At 37.0% G+C, this 18,081-nt stretch overlaps 1 long non-coding RNA gene across 1 annotated transcript; it reads right to left on the bottom strand.

Annotated features, from left to right (window-relative positions):
* LOC118559333 lies at positions 1 to 6,907 on the bottom strand. The gene is made up of 3 exons (XR_004928786.1): positions 6,794 to 6,907; positions 6,063 to 6,163; positions 1 to 262 (listed from the first exon to the last, which is right to left on the bottom strand). It is a non-coding gene; the product is annotated as an uncharacterized LOC118559333 (long non-coding RNA).
* Positions 6,908 to 18,081: the final 11,174 nt, after the last annotated feature.

Here is an 18,081-nt window from a genome sequence, read left to right as displayed (position 1 = left end):
TTTTTATTTTTATGATTTTGCAGTAACATTACACTGATAACATGACAATAAGTCCATCCATGAATCATTAACCTGGCAGCAATGACTTTCGATGTTGGCAGCATCACTTCTGTGAAATGCTTCTGTCAGAGCTTCTGCATGGATATGCCGGCAAAAAGAGACAAATGTGTTTCCTGGCTGGTGTTGCGGCATCCCATGTGTCACAGACTTGACAGGACTCTTTTATCCACTCCATTTACTGTCATTTCTACTCAGCCAGAACCTGTGATTTATCAAAAAAGAGGAAGTGATAGAGAAAATGAGAATATACAGAACTGTTTAGAATCCATGCAAGTTCTGACTAATTTTAGAAAGAGAAGGAAGGCATACAGTGTTGGCATGGATCAGTTTTGCTTTAAGTATGACCACACTCTGTTTCCTTTCTTCACGTTTCTTCAAACGGTCTACTGTTCTTTGAATAATAAAATCTGCTAAAATAGTTTCTGCTTTGTTGTTTATTGGTCTGAGCTTGTACGAATGCCAAAAGAGAATATCACACACAAATTTGATAAACACCATCCTTGATTTTGCAAAGCGTGTACCCCCATCACACTGTGGAGCATCAGCCTTTCATTTCAATGGGGTTGGAAGAAACAACTCTCACACAATCCACACAAATGCACCGCTGCTGCAGCATCAATGCAACTAGGACTCTAATCTCTAAGCATTGAGCCAATAATATCATCTAGTCTCACACCACTCTATGCAGATGCTTTACTTACCACCAGATGTGCAATGGATGAAACTGAAAGGGACATTTAAGCCATCACAGCTGTGTTGCTGTGATTAATTTGATCCTTAGTGATTTTCTCATTTGGGGACCCTCTTGGAGCATTCAGTTATGAAAAACTAAATAAAACACAGTGACAGTGACATCACACGAAAGTAGTGTATCTAGTTATAATGTGGGGCACAGTGGAGTCCAGCTTACATTAAGTTTTCTCACACATAAAACATGGAGTCACAGGACTTGGTGTTCCACAAAATGTTCTTTCTTTTCCTTATGTTTAGACCTGTGCAACACGTGTTTTAAAAAGAGACAGCATACTTGGCCAGATGTGACAGAAATAAGTCAATAAAATATTTTTTTTTTACCAGAAGACCAGCAGGATAGGAAACAGAACTCATCTGCCAACAGATAATTAACATTTTCCCTGTACAGGAGTTTAGCCAGTCTCCAGCTTTTGTTGTGTATTTCATTTCTGATCTTTTTGTTTTTATGAAATCCCTACTGTTTGAGTGTGCAGACAAGAAACAAGCATGACCCTGTTTTCCTGTGGAAGAACAAGTGATAAATTGATTTTTGGCTAAGTGGGCATATGAAAGCCAACATGCTGCCTCTAGCAAAGCATTTGCATGTGGAGCAGTTTTAATCAGTTACTGTGCGACAGTTTCACGACCTACAACTCAAATTATGTGCCCCTTCTTATTACACCACTGACAGCAAACAGGGGCTCATCATACAATTTGTTTCTGCATCTTGGTATCTTAATGCTTTTCTTGCTAAACAAAACGTTTGAACAAATATTGGATTAATGCCTAAGATGTTAGATGGTTGTAATCAGTGCTGCAACTTTTACATGCCTATAAAGACATGCATAGCTTCTCAAGCACAGCTCAATACTTGCATTTGTTTGAAGTGATCTTTTGCTGTAGACTTCTATGAACCTTCCAGGCATTTACTTATTAAACAAAATGACAATAACCTATCAGCTTGATTAATACAGAATATAAAAAAATATTATTTCTAGCCTAGGGAACTGAATGCCACTGTTATTCATGAAGGAACAGTGACTGACCAAACAAACAGAAAAAGGAAAACAGTCGACTTCTAAAAATACTGTGGAAGAAGCCAAGAATGGGAGTGAGACTATAATGAGATACTGAGTTGTTTGCCACTGACCAATGGCTGTGTGTTTATCTCGTAACCCTAATTTTATGACAGCTCATTTAAACCTGGCAGAGTGATTCATAGCTACTGGGAAAAAATATCAGCTGTAACTGCAGTAAAAGTCAATCTCACATGCATAGAAGCTTAACACATGTCAATAAATGTTACTGTAAAATGTAGACAAAAAGTCCACAAGTCCTTTATTCACTTCCATCACTGAATGTAGGCATCTGTTGAGAATACCCCCCCCCCCCCCCCCCCCCCCCCAAAAAAAAAAAAAAAAAAAATCTCATATGCATTAGCTTTAAAATTATAGTTTCATGTTTAGTTTGACAAAATGCACCCAAGAAACTTGTTTTTAGACCCTGGCTCACAGGGGGTTTCTGACCTTCTGTGACATTATTATTAAGCAAGCCTCCACTGTTTACCATCTAATGAAGGCATACCAAACCTGTGTAATGTAAATGCTACCTATTTCTGACTCACAGACGTTTAAACATGCTTAAAACTCAAACGTAACCTGACTTTGCACTGTAATAAGGGCATGTGCAAGGAGATGTTTGCTTGAGCTCGACATTTCAAACTTTTGAATATTAAAAGTTAAGTGGCATAAAATTTGAGAAATGTGCTGAAAAGACCTTTAATAACTTTGCTTAAACTATTTTGACATTAAATAATGTAATATAAGGAGAAAACCAAAAGCCTTGGGACAGTTTTCCTTTATTGCTATAAAATTGCTTCCTGTCCTGTACGTAGCAAATGTTTAATTCTGAAGAAGACCAGGCTTTTGTCCTGCTTTCATTTTACAATGCAGTGTAGCACCTGTTGCAACTCTTTAAATTTGAGTATATCCTAATGTTCTGCAGGGTTTTTTCATACAAACCTACCTACAGTTTGTGCTATAATAAAGTCTGCCTGAAGTCAAGAAGCTAAAAGACTTAAAAAGCCTGAGACCAAGTTGATGACCAAATCAAAAGAAGATTTTCTCAAGCAGTTAGAGGTTAAAAAACTCCATCTTGTTTCTGTAAGTAGAATATTTGCATATGAGAAAATAACATTAAAGGCACAAAGATTTATTAACAATTTTGTTTATTCTTGGTCCTGAATTGCAGTTGTGTTTATGAATAAAAATCGTAAAAATCTATGTTCCAGGAATAGGGAGTAATGTATTTAGTTCCTTTCAGAGAAGTAATAGCTCATCAAAGCATGATATTCTCCTTTCTCCATCCTTCCCCACATTTTCCAGCTACACAGATTGGCAGAATAAAAATAGTCAAGTACACTCAAAATTGTAATATTTTTACCTTCATAATCTTGCAGCTGTGAGGCTGGATGATTTGGCCTGGTTCCCCAGCACAGGAGCAACCAGCCGTCTGAATTTCTCTTTATAATGAAACTAAAACTCAAGCTTACTGATTTGTGGTGCTAAGGCTTTGAATGGGCTCTATGAATGCTTTGAGGTGTGTGACATTGCTCCCGGCCGTTTTCAACAAAACATTTTTCATGTAGCAATGAAGCTGATAAAGGGGCTAAATTTGCCAGCATATGTAATCAAAAGCCATTTCTTCAGGTCATTATCCCAGTCTTTGAAAGAGGAAGGGACTGGTATGATTAGATTTTCTCATTTTAGGTGTAAAGGTTAATCTTCCAAAAGGTTTTTATCCATATATGCATCACATGAGATTATGACTCAATAATGTATATACACATGTAACAAGACTGGCAGAGAAATTAATATTCACATCTTGTGCTCTATACAAGCCATTATTAATTAGCAAATAAAATGTACGGTAGGTCAAGAAACATTATTCTTGTTAAGAGTTTGCATAAACACATCTGCTGAATGGTTTTAGATGAGGGGGGGATTCAAGCAATCAGCTTGACTTTCTGTATGCTTCTTTAACAGAACATATACTTTTGTTTTAGGAAACAATTTCTGATGAAATATTTGACTGATAATGTTTTACCGCACCCTAATTCATTGATAAGAAAACTTGTTCGAGCCATATTCATACAAACTCCTAATATTCTAAACACCATGTAAAGAATGTTTGTTTTTGTTTATTCTAGAAAACAACAGACAGCTGACTGTACAAATAGTATTTTTAATAATTAATAGGAATATCTGGATGAAGATTTCCAGATACATGCAAATTGCAGACGTCAATGCAAATGAGCTTGCAAAAAATGGCAGCAATGCAAATTAATTGTTGGAAGTTTTTAGCTTTGATGTTACGTGTGCTTTATTAAATTGTATTTGCACTTTGTACTTTGGATTTAATCAACCGAACATGACACAATGGAACATTGGTCCCAAAACCTAGTTAGCATTTAATCATGTCTGTTTGTACAAAATGAGAACATTTAAAGCTGCTGTAGTATACACGCTGATCAGTTTTATTAAATGAAACGAGAATAAATGTTTTAGTTTATAATGGTTTGTTTCCAGAATAACTTAACACAATATTTTTCATTTCATTTGCTTCGTGTATCCTTCGGGTCTAAATATATAACACATCATGGTGCCCTGGTTGAAGATGGGAGATTGGCATAATCTTGGCATAATCTTGATGCCTTCCCTCCAGACAGAATCTGTGGAAGCGATAAAGCATCAGTCAAACACTGCCAAAATGTCAGGCAAACTGATTTGAGGAAAGGCGTAGGTGGAGCTCTGTTTGTACCAGAGAGCAAATATAATAGGTGGAAGTTCAGGGATTGATTTTCCAACCAGAGACACATCAAAATGCCTTTTAACACAATGGCCTGGCAAGACTGTCTGATGTACTTCAAATACAAAGAAGCAAGAACACATCATGATGTTTTCTTGTCTTTCCTTCTTCCTGCTTCACAAACTGTGATATTACTATGATCATTTGTTTTGAGTATTTAGCACTTCTGTGTTTGCTTTGTTACATGAAACAGAGGTTATTTTTGTTACCAAAGTCATAGGATTGCAGTCAAGTATTTCTTTCCTAACTTTGGTCCTCAGTCAAAGTATTCTTATGGTGCTACCCTTTCTACCATTTCTGGGGTGCCCCAGCAGTATTGCTTTAAACTAAAGGACATCTTGCCACCACTTCTGCTTTTCATGTCCTCCATGTTTAGTTAAGTGACTCAGAAGAGCACTTAGAGATCATAATACCCACCTAATCCTTTGCCTTATTACACAGTTTAAAAGGGTAACAACAAGGACCTGCACCATGATTTTACAGATGTTTCTTGTGCCCATGCTTTCATGAGGCTCAGTCCTTTGCATAATCTCAGAGATAAACAGACAGTTATTCATGAAGAAAAACAAACAGCCCTATTGTAGCTCTCCCTGTCATACATTATGGTTTTAGTGACATTCCATGGGCAATAATTGCATTTAAATTGTGTTTTCTTCCATGTTTACATTTAGTTTTTACCATCTCTTAGTGTGTATTATACTTCTTTCTTTTTTATTCTTTTATTGCAGTAAATAGACTTTATAGCAAACATCAAATATAGCTGTCACACAAGTGTGGCTGCAAAATTAGAATTATATGATAAGATCCAAGGTGCAAGTTATGAAATCTGCTGTCTAAAGAAAATAATGACTATCCACGTGTTCTTTGGCACTGTCTGCTTGTCTTTGACTTGTGGGTAAAAGTCATAGACAGGCAAAGGTACACAATCCCAGTCTGCCCCTCACATTACCTTCTTGCTAAAGTCACATAAGTGCATTTGGGAACAAATAGATGCCACACCTTTGCGTTTCTAAGCATTACTTAAACACATTACTTATTGGCGAAAGGGGATGGGGGTACTGGGGGCCAAGGCATACTGCTGCAGCATGTTGTTGAACTGAACTTGGTAATCAGTTTCAGAAAGGGAAAATCGTTTGCTTCCCATATCAGTCAGCTGAAATTCAGCTGCAGGAACGGTCAGTGCTAGGTACCAAGACCCTTTGCTCTCTAGAATAACAGCTTGTTAACACAACCTCCCACCACTGAAAACCTCTAAGAGTTGGAGTAAAACCTGTGTTAGTCAGAGCAGACCCACTGCACACTGTGATCTGTATTGCATTTTTGTTTAAAGCTAGGGTTGGCAATTTTTCCGGAAGTTTACCCAAGTCCCTTTTCGAATAACTGCATGCCCCACACCGTCTTACCTTGCTCTTCCGCTCTTCAGAGGGATCGCATTAAAAAAATTTCCCAGATCCACTCTGGTCTTATTTCTTTCAACTGGGGCCTTCCTCCTCTTCTAATAAACCTAAACATAAACATGAACGCGGTTTGCTTCTTGCAACATGCCATATTCAAAGTATACAGTGAGCAACAGAGCTACAATGAACGGCTTACACCAAAGCTAAATGCTAACCTGGCCAGTAACCAGATACATAAACACTTTAAGTGCGCATGTGCAGCCAGCAGGTGGAAACTAACAGGAAACGTGGATGCACATTGGCATTACGTGAGTGCGTCAAAATGATTGGCATGTGGGACAACCAACAGATGAGAGGATACCCCCAGAACTGGAGGGACAGAAGAGTGAGAGAAGGAACAAAACTCTGACAAATCCCTTCTCTTCAGTGCAAAGAGTAGTGATTGGTTAGAGTTTTGACAGGCCTGCAGCTCCCACAGAGATTGATTGTTAAATACATAATGTATTGACTACTTCCAGGATGGAAGGACCATTTTACCTAGAATAATAGAAAGTGTTTCTGAACAGGATTACCAACTACACCTTTAATCTGTCTCATTAAAACCCTTTCATAATATTTCTTCCTGTTAGATTTGCTTGGTTTGTTGCTGGACTGAAACACAGACAAGAGCTGGGAAGCTGCATGTTGTAGAGAGTGATTTATAAAAAAGAAAAATAATAAAAATAACAAACTCTTACAAGTAGGCGGATGAAAACAGATGAGGCACATGACAGGAACGAGACCAGAACCAGGGTAGCATGGCAGAAGACTTAACAATGAGTGTGACTGAACTAAGTATATAGGGGAGGAGAGGGAAGGAACAGCAGGTGGAGCAAATTAACACAGGTAAGATGAGTTAAGGTAATTAGGCTGAAGGAGAGGGAGGACAATGAACTGGCAGGGGCAGGAGAAGAACAGAATCTGACAGGGAAACATGACGAATGGCCAGACATGAGAGAATAACCCAAGTAAACTCAGGAAGGGCAAGTAGAAAATAGAAATAAAACAGAAGCATGAATAAACCAGTGACCTTCTAAAGGCAAGGCAAATTTATTTGTATAGCACATTTCAGTACAAGGAACATGCAAAGTGCTTTACATGATTAAAACATAGGAAAATAAAAACAGAATAAAAGCAAGTAGAAGTAAACCATTGGAATAAAAAGTAGAAAATGTAAACCAAATAAAACACAGGAAAATGGAAACTAACAGCAGATGTCAATCACTTTAAAAACAGTTGTACTATAAACTTAAACTAATCATGTTTCAGTTAACAGTTTAACTAGAACAGTCGAAAGGCAAACCTAAACAAATGTGTTTTTAAACATTGATTTAAAAGAACTCAGGATTTCAGCACTTTTACGGTCTTCTGGAAATTTGCTCCAGATAAACATTTTTGAAGTTTTGTTATATCTAAAAAAAAAATGCTGTCATTTATTTCGTCCCTTTCAAAATTATGGACTATTTTAGGTTGGTATATCATAAAACCTGAACAAAATACAGTAAAGACTGTGAAAAAGTTTAAGATATATGTATACTTTTTGCAAGGCACCGTCCAAAATAAAATTAACTTCCACAAACAAAATATGTAGGCTTGATTTGTAGAAATATTGAATGTTTCAGGAATAATAGTCCACCTGCAGTCAAAATCTTCTTGTGGAAATAAGCCCTCAGAGTAAAGTCTTAGTATTCACAACCAGTTTCTAAGTGTGTGAGCTGGTGATCTTTAAGACTGAGGGTCAGTTTTCTTCCAGATGGCTGCTGTTTTGTCATTGTGGCTTCCTTGACCTTTCAAAACCTGCCTGTCAAAAAGTAAAAAAAAAATGCTAATTTAAATTAATACTTGAAGTTTCTGGTTGGCTGTGTAGCATTAAACATGAAGCACAGCTAAAACAAAAAAAGTTGTCCAAAACTTTGTAATTATTGAAGCGAAATGAATATTCTCTGGCATAATCTTTATTTTCATGGGAAGATATTATTGACTGCATGAATCCCTAAAGACGGTTTCTCAGCATGAGCCTTGACTTCATGAAGCTGTATGAACAACCCACAGACATTCGATAAAGACCCTTTTACTTAACAGACGAATTCTGTTTAGCTGATGGGCTTTGTTCCAATGCAGTGCAGATACTTTTGCATTAGATTATGCTGTTTTCACAGAATCAGTTTGCTTGCTCTCTGGCAAACATCTCAAAGCAAACAACAACAACAAAAACAAAGATGTGTGGTTGAATCAAGCGAGCTGTACAACAGATTATAAAGGTGGCTTTACACGTTAACTCTCACAAAGGCAGGCTTTACTCAATAAAATGGTAATTCCCCATCAGCGCAACAGTACAAATTGATAAATATTGTTAGATGCAACAGATATGACAAAAGTTAGTTGAATTTGCCCCAGATGTACTCTCACCCATGCAACACACCATTGCAGAATCAATTAATAGATCTCAGCATTGTTCTACAAACCAGGAACTATACACTCCTCGATGTAGACATTACAAATGCTGTCAGGGAAAGGTAAATTGTACATAAAATCTTAGCAGAGTTGAGATGAAAATGCCCTATGCAGTGTCAATCCTAACAACCTTAGTTTCCATAGGTTTGTCACTTTAAAGTCTCACCAGTCAAAATCAGTTTCCACCTGCAAATGCTGCTTGATACTTAAGTAAGTGCTGTCATGAAAATAGGGTTTTATCTTGAATTTATATTTAGTTTCTGACAATTTAGGAATTGTGTTAAACAGTTGTAATGGAAGAAATAAAGCAAGGCATGATCTTTAGGGAAGTAGGTGGCCATTTTAGATTTTTTAAAACAACCAAACAAACACAACTAAATCAGGTTCTGTTGCAGGTTTCTTCCTCTTAAAGGGAACTGTTTCTTCCCACGGTCACCACTTGTTTGCTCAGGATGTGTTATTGTAGTCAGTAACTGGATTTCAATCGCAAATGCACATTTTGAAACATCACGTTAGAAATGGTTGATGGAAATGGGAAAATTTGAAACAACTCACAAAATTTTGCAAAAGGTTTTAACTCTCACTTGAGGTGGTTTTGACATAGCGAACATTTACCTCACATGATTGATCAGCTGTGTTTTGTTGCCCACATCTTCCTGAATGTTCCCATAATGCTCAAAAACATGGCTGGAAGCAACAACAGGTATGTGTAGACTGAATGAGCGACTCAAGCATTTTTTTACTCTCTTCCATGAATTAAAGCCTCACTCCACTACTGATCTGTGGTCCATGTCAGTTTGCAGTCACTACTTCCTGTTTATACAGTGTAACATAAACGTATGTTGACATTATGCTTTGTGTTTCCTGGTTCATTCGCTACAAACCAGTCGATAGAAAACATGTGATTCACATTTTCTTTTTTTTGCGACATATTAAAAGTTTGCTCAAAATTCAAATGATAATTGGATGGAAACACGGTTAGTGACCGGAAGCAATCAGATGGGCTTTCATTGATAGATCCTGTCGTGTACGATGGAGGTTTCTCATTTTCCCACCGCCAATGTGTGAATACTTCAGAGAAGGACTCTGCTAACACAGTTTTCTTGAAGAAGGGAAGAGTTTATTTCGACCTGGTCCACATCAAAAGTTACAGATCCTGTGCACAAGACCTACAGGCCTGTTGATCTTCAGGTACAGCCTCTTTTATAGATGTGCAGGCAATGCATATACAACACCATGGAGTATCATTTGATGGTTAGGCAATCAAGCTTTTACAATTGCTCAGTGTTTAGGATGAAGGTTTGAAACAAAACATCTTAACAAATGACTGGTCTCAGATAAATGTTGAATCTACCAGCGTTTGTTGACATTTCATTAACCATATAGGACTAAATATATGGATGGTGAGGATGGATGGATGATGAGTGTCTGCTACGTTCAGCTCGTAGAACCTAAAACACAAAAATCTCTTATATTTAACAACCTTAATCAGTAATGATGTTTGAGCTTTAACGAGATTTCCAGTCGGAAGTAAAATCCCAGTTTAATAAAAGGCAAACAGTATATATATAAAAAAAATGTTTCCTGTGTGTCTCTAAAACCTTTTTTTAAAGTCACGGGATCTTTTGTATCTTTATCTTGTGTTTTGTTGTTGAGGGTCCACATAAAAAGAATGAAAAAAAAAATCTATATTCCCTGCACTCAGCTTGTCTCCTTCAAAAACAATGGAAAGGGCACAGTGCCCACATTGCATGGGCAGAAGGCAGAAGACATTGCCTCTACAGTTTCAGTCGATAATATCACCTCTTACGATCTGCCGCTGATGTCTCAGTTCTCCCTACAACTGAAACACAACCCAGTTCACACATACTGACAGGATGTTTTTGTGCATCAGAACCTTTATGCCTTTATTACTATTTCTCAACTCTTTAGAATTGTATCACAGACCTTTATTTGATAAAGATAGCATTAAACCCTTGATATGGAAACTGACATCTATGCTGTCTGTGCCATCTTACTGACTGGAGCCCTGTTGTGCTACTGATTAAATAATATTGCTCTTTACAAGTAAAGAGTAATATTGATGCTCATTTTATGTGGGGTCTCTATTTTTTATACATTTAATTTTCTTACGCATTTATAGCTGAGATTAAAGTAAACATATAATAAAAAATGATCATAGTTTCTGAATCCTGAAAAACATAGAACAAGTAGGAAGCTTGAAACACACCCAATAAGAGAAGCCAGTATAGGAAGGGACAGATTTAACATGTTTGAGAAAAGAGATAAAACACAAAAAGGTGTTTACATTTTCAATTAAACTTAGTAAAACTTGGCAGAACGCAACTGACTTGAGGCAAGGAGTTTTGATACATAACCGTGAGGTGAGTCGTCATTCAAAAAAGACATTTAGAAAGTCCCAATCACTCATTATAACTGGGCATTGCTATTTGTAGCTGCCAGTAATTTATACTGTTTCTTTGGTGGCAAATACTCTCACTCAAGGGCTACTTTATTAGGTGCACCTTGCCAGTACCTGGTTGGACCCCTTTTTGCCTTCAGAACGGTCTTAATTCATTGTTACATTGTAGATTCGGGTGTAAGAAACATTCTCAGAGAATTTGATCCAACATACATAATAGCATCACAGTTTCTGCAGATTTGTCAGCTGCACATTGAATATGTGTATCTCTTATTACACAACATCACATAGGTGCTCTATTGGATTGAGATCCAGTTACTTTGGAGGCCATTGAAGGGCAGTGATCTCATAGTTATTATCAATGCTTTGTTACATGGGGAATATTCTGCTGAAAGCAACAATCAGTTTAAACAATGATTAAACAAACAATATAAAAAATTTAAAAAAGGGGCAATTGTATCCCAAGAAAAAAAAATGTCAACTACTATTGCCTTTCCATCATTTCGAACATGCATGCTTGTTGTCCTCTGACCTCTGATATCAACAACTGCTGCTCCCTGGATATTATCTCTTTTTAGGCCAAATCCAAGCAGATCAGCAATTCCTGAAATATTCAGACCAGAACATCTGAACCCAAGAACCACTGTGCATTTCAAGTAATTCAAAATGCTTCTCTTCTCCATTCTGATGCTGAGTTTGAACTTCAGGAAGTCATCTTCACCATTTCCAGAGACCTACGTAGGTGTTGAGTTGCTGCCATGTTGTTGTGTGCCTGTGTTTTTAAAAAGATTGGAGTGTGGTATGAAAATCATCACTGTAGGGTGATTGTAGTGTTTCACACGGACATACCATTGGACAAACCGTTGTTAAAAGGCTGTAAATATTGAGAGGGAAACATGACTGTTAGATTAATTGGTCTCTCTAATGATTGGTTGTGCAAGTGTGTCTCTGTGTTGCCCTGTGTACCTCGTCTCTTGCCTATGACTGCTGAGATAGGCACCAGCTCCCTCCTGACTGTTCAATGACAGGTGGGTAGAGACAATGGATGAATTTCATCTGGCCCTGCTTTAATTTTCTATGCATAAACATACAACAGCATACAACTATAATATTAACGTTCAAATGTCACATATACACTACCAGTCAAAAGTTTGCACACAGCTTATTAATGAAATAGTTTGATTTTATTTTCATTACTACCTCTGGAAACTCCTTCAAGACAGTTAGAAAACCATTTAGGGTGACTCAGCAAAACAGAGTGCAAAGCAGTAATTAAAACAAATGTTTGAGTTATGTCACACTTTTGTTTTGCTATATAACTCTATATACTTGCTTTGTAGTTTTGATGTCTTCGCTATGTTTCTACAATGTAGAAAGTAATAGAAATAAGGGAAATTGAAAGACAATGATGTGTCCAAGCATTTCACTGGTCGTATAAATTTGTGCAATTTTATGTTACACCTTATTAACAAATATTTTGGTTCAGATCTTAATTTGTGACAGCTGACTCTGAAATATGAGAGTTTCTGTCTTCTTCATAAAATCAAAGTTAGAATAAAAAATTACCTTATGTTAGGTATAAGGTTTTATAATTTTCTCCTTGGCAGATTCTAGCAGATCAGGTTAAATTATTCGGCCTTCTTCTCAAGACAAATTTTTAACTCAACTAAACTAAAAAAAAAAAAAAAAAAAAAAAAAAACTCAGGATTGAGGTGCCCCAAAGGTAAAATTGTGCACAATCACATCAAGGCAAGATTCCCAGCACTAATAAACAATGTGAACTTCTACATACATTTGTGTTTGAAATTGAGTCCAAAATGCAAACATAGATATGCCATAATATAGACTACAGGCATGGAACCTTTCTCCTTGATCTGTTTTTTTAAACTCCTACCAAGAAAAAAAAAACTAAAATACTTTCTGATCACAATGCAATTTTTATTTTGCACTTTCCTTACAATTACTATTATTCTCTCCTTTGACTCATTCAAGACTGAAATTAAGGCCATATCAAATTGTTGAACTACAAAGCCACATCAAAGTTTTTTTAAACCCTTCTTATTATTTTTATCTATTGGTTCTTTCTAAATAAAAAAGAGAAGATACTTGATAGACCCACATTAAAAACTGGCAGCAAATGTGTTCACTTAGACGTATCCTCTGTAACAGACTTGTTACCATTAGCAGTCATTCAGACATAAAACATCTTATTTTGCATTTCCCCTCACACGTTAATCAAGGACATTGGCTGAAAAGTGTTAGATGCATTACTCCCACAATGAATGTGCTCGGGGAGTACAGACCACTCTGTCTTATGGACAGCACTACATAAATATTACCAGCCTTCTGTTGAGGACCATTTGTCTCCTAAATGTTTTGTTTGTGTCCTTCTGATAGCTGGATCTGAAAAATGCAGAACCAACAAAAACTGTTCACCATCTCATCAGATAACACAGAAAAGTGTTTAATCATGAAACCGAGGACTTTAAGTGAGTACAACTTCCCATGTTTTCAAGGTTCCACTCCTCCAAAGCTGAAATAAGGTTGCCTGTTTTACTTGCACATCACTACATGGAGCAAACTCTGCTTTACATAAAACAGATACAAAATATATAATTAGCTGACAGGCTTTTTAAAATGGTGTTATAGAATGCTCATTAATCTTTAAGTGCACACATTTATGCAGATGCGCAGAGTGGGAAAAGTAAAGCAAAGTAGCAATAAGTGGAACAGCATGCACAGTGCTATTTATTCTTGAATAATTACTAATTATACATATGTGCTAGTAGGTTTGCATGTATTCTGTATAAAAAGTGCATTCATGTATGCATTAACCTTATTAGATACATTTGTATGTGGAATCACTGTAAATTCCCAATTTCCATTTTTTTTTTTATTTACCTATAATTTACCTATAAATATCTGATACTACAATAGTGTTTAAAGGAGCAATAAGCGATTTTTCCCCACTGGGTGCTTAGGCACTGTCTGTAGCCCAAAACAAGATGTGTATCATACCACGCTTCTCTCTACCTCCGCTCCAGCAGCAACCCAGTACCCATTTCCACCTGGCCCTTCTCACCCATCGCCTTGTGTGTGCATATTTGCAAAGGATAAATACACGGCAAAACAGCATCACCTTTTGGAGGAACGTGTCTAGTGAAGAAGTAACTAACTAATAACTTTATAACGCTGTTAGCAAGAGAATGGTTTGATCCACTGGGCGTGCTCTCTGTGCCTGGCGTTGGCATTTTAAGGGCATGAGCGGCAGCTGTTCACATACACGTGTTTAACACACATGCATGTCTCGCTACGTAAACAAGAGATTGGAGAACAACAGAGAGAGATGGTATGTGGCGTCATACCACATTCCATCTAAAAAGATACATTTAGTTCTTCACAAAACGATTCTTTAATTATTTCTGTCTAAAATAATGAAATTATACTTATTGCTCCTTTATGTAAAGCCTCTGTATGTGTCACATTCATTATTTTTCAAGTGTTTCACATTTTTTCTCTTCTCACCTAATAAAAAAAAATATATTTTAACTTTCCTTTTTTTGCTTCAATGAAGAAGTTCTTATATCACTCCTGTGGCCATCTGTGAAGCGTGTTCCCCATCTGTCACCTATCGACCCCTGGTTTCAGCTTCAGCAATATTCTGCGCTGTACAAAGTGGATACAGATAGTTTGTGATAGATTAAGTGAGATTTCTATATGCTATATTGTCTGATGAAAGTATTTAATTCCACATGATTGACTTCTTTATACGTCTGACATTTCTCTTCTTTTTACCACACATAACCTGGGACATCTGACACCATGATGACAGCTTCACTAAAAGAGAACTACAGGGTAATTTTATTCAAAAAAGGTCAGAGGAACAATGAGAAACCTCTGCCCGAGCTCTCATAATAAAGTCTAATTACTTTTTGTACACTTCAGTGGAGCAATAATTTTTTACATGGTTTGCCACATAATTATAGGAGATAGTTCCTTAGTCATTTAAACTACATCTAACTGCCTGAGTTTCCAGTCTGGTCAAATCAGTGATGTAATTAGGAAATTTCAATTTGTTTTATGGTCTTTTGGTCCTCTAATCAACATTGATATAATTCTGTATTTTCCAGCTTGTTGGCATAATTGAACTGCACCTACTAAAGAAATGAGAACATTGGGTCCAACCAGATGTTTCGTGTGAAGATAAATCATTTCACCATCATCATTTTCTCTATAAGTGTAGACCCCAATGAGCCATCAAAGTGCTCCTTTCACAGAAAATCTAAGACTTGTTAGGGTCTGAAAGAAAAAAAAAAATACATTTACCATTTAATAGGATTTTATCATATGTTCTTGATCTACAACATGTCAGCCAGTAACAATATATGCAATAAACCTATTTATAGCTTTGCATTATTCAGGTTGTTTTGCAATTGTGACTGCAAGAGGATATAGAAAATCTCTTACCAGTGTGTAATGCTTTAGACATTATTGTAAATGCAGTTTTTAGAGTTGTTTGTAGGTTTGCTCTTTTTCTCTGTTGGTTGGGAGTTAGAGCCATGCAGGCTTAGCACTGCAAAATTAAGCCCATTCATCTCCCAGAGAGGCAGTGATATACCGGAGATTCTTCATTTTCTCCTCCAGGTAAACACAGTATGTTACATTAGTTCAGTGGCTGTGTTACACTGCTGCATACACATGGCATCTAAAACATTTATAGCATTGGGCATTTGAAATGAAGCCAACTGCCTGGACGTGCTTTGCAATTTGTGTTTCTACCAGAGGGCCTTTCTATTCTTGCATTCTCAACTGAAGGCTAAAATTAATTTGCTATATTCTAGATTAGTCTGCTGTAACAAAATAGAGTGATGTGAGTCCTAAGAGTAATAACCACCAGCAGGAAGGTTGCTTAAAAATATTTTGGTTTGATTTGGTTCCCAATCTACCATATTGCATATACGTCAAATGGCCCAAATGGTGGTTAAAGTCAAAATAAATGGAAACAGGTCTCAGATACAGTAACTAGAAATGAACTTAAATCATACAAGAGGATTTACCATTGTTATGACTAACGATCATCATAACTGATTAAAATAGTCAACTACAAAGAAAGTAAACTTGAATGCAATACATGGGTATGAAATGGTTTGTGGGAAATAAGGTATAAATTAGTGAAGGACAAATTCTTCCATCACTTGGTGCAATCTGCTGGGTTTCTTTAGAAAACTTTTAACCAATCTGTATGATTTGACAGAATTACCGTACCTACCGTAGTAGCTGTGGCTACTATGTCAGTAGCCACAGCTGCCCTGGGGCAGACTGACATCTGTGCTACCAGGCCCTCTGACCACCGCCAAGGATAACAACTGAGACAGTCAGAGCAGGGGATCAAACCGGCAACCCACTTGGTTGGCGCAAGAGTTAAGGAGGACAAATTCCCTAACTCCTGCGCCACCATCGCCCCCACCGTTGGGTGACACTGACAGAAGCAAGCAGAGGACCAGGTGACGTTGTCCGGGACAGGCAGAAGACCATTTGATGCAGGCAGAGACAGACTTGACCAGATGATGTGACAGAAGCAGGCAGGTGGCCAGACGCAGCCGATAACTCCCCAGCAATGGGCATAGCGAGGCACAGAATCCCCAGGAACAAGTTGAAGCAGGCGGAGAGGAACACTGGAGGAACACTAGTCCCAGGTGGAATAGATCGATGATAATTAATGGCAGCAGGTGACGTTGATAATGTAGAGTGGGTGGTAGCTGAGATGATCATGGAAATGGTATGGATCAATCAGTCCAAAAACCTAAACAAAACCCCAAATCATGGCATTATCTTAAACCCTTTAAAAGAATATAAATATTCTCTAGTGTTCACTTCTAATCTGTTGAGCACAACAAAGATCTTCACCAAATTCATAATTCAAGAGATTAATTATGAATCACCAGCTGGGATTTTTATTTAATCTTACTTGTATTGCTGCCAATTAACAATGGGAGAAAAAGCTGTACATATAGATCACACATTTTTCATTAGGCTCCCATGTTTTGTGGGAAAGGAGAGATCCTTATGGACAACTTTATTTTGTATTTGTAATTGCAGTCTTAAAATCAGTTAGTCTGTTTAAATATGTGTATTTTGTATTGCTATAAGCCTTATAATACATTGCTCTAATAAAGAAATGTCAGTGATAACATATTTGAGAGAAGAAGAATGAAACATTCATATTAACAATCAAGTTGAAAAAAACTAAGATATAACTATTTGCTCATACATTTATACATGACCTACTTTGAGGAATTTAAAATAGCATTTTGTCATATTGTTGCAGCTTAAAGCAAAAAATTAACACTGATAGGGAAACGGGAGGCTGTTACCAATGAAACTTACTGAAATCGATAAAATGGAATGTGTCTTTAGACCATGAAAACCACTTATCAGATCACAAGCTGCAAACTTGAAAATACAAGTGATCACAATTAAGATTGCAAAAACAAACCCCTGGAGAAAAAAAACACAATGAGAAGAGGTGACAGATTTTGAAGACATAACAAATCAATAATAGAAAATTACACTGAATGACTTGCAACCTCATATGCTGTAGTAAAACAACCATCAAGAGCTCCTTGAATGGCATTACAAATCAATAATTAGTTCTTTCGGGGTAAGGTAAGATAACCAACTCTACAGAGCAGGTGACAGTTTTTCTTTCTCAGCTAAATTATGTCACTAATAAAGACAATTGCACGAAGCAGGGTATTGTTTCAGGAGTCTTCTCAAGACTAATTTTAACTCCTGTAAATGTAACTTTAAATCAATGAAAGTGGAAGACCTTAATTAAAAATGCTGTCAAGAGGAGAAAGGACAGAAATCTTTTTAGAAGCACATGAGGTTTCAGTCAGCTGCAGAAATAGAGTTGAGGTAGGATAGATCATGGAAGTGTGATAGGTGGAGGCGATGGGTACATCTGCTGTATGTTGGATAATTAGTCTCTCTTTTCTCATCCAGTGGCATACATTCAGAACAAGCTAAAACATGCAGATAAGAAGAAAGTTAACAAGATGCAGGTCATGAGCCTGCACACCATTACTGCAGTAACAATGTCCGTTGTTA

The sequence above is a fragment of the Fundulus heteroclitus genome, unplaced genomic scaffold (genome assembly GCF_011125445.2).
Source record: "Fundulus heteroclitus isolate FHET01 unplaced genomic scaffold, MU-UCD_Fhet_4.1 scaffold_277, whole genome shotgun sequence".
NCBI classification, from domain to species: Eukaryota; Metazoa; Chordata; class Actinopteri; order Cyprinodontiformes; family Fundulidae; genus Fundulus; species Fundulus heteroclitus.
Note: the sequence above shows the minus strand (reverse complement) of the source record. Positions and strands in the feature narration are given on the sequence as shown.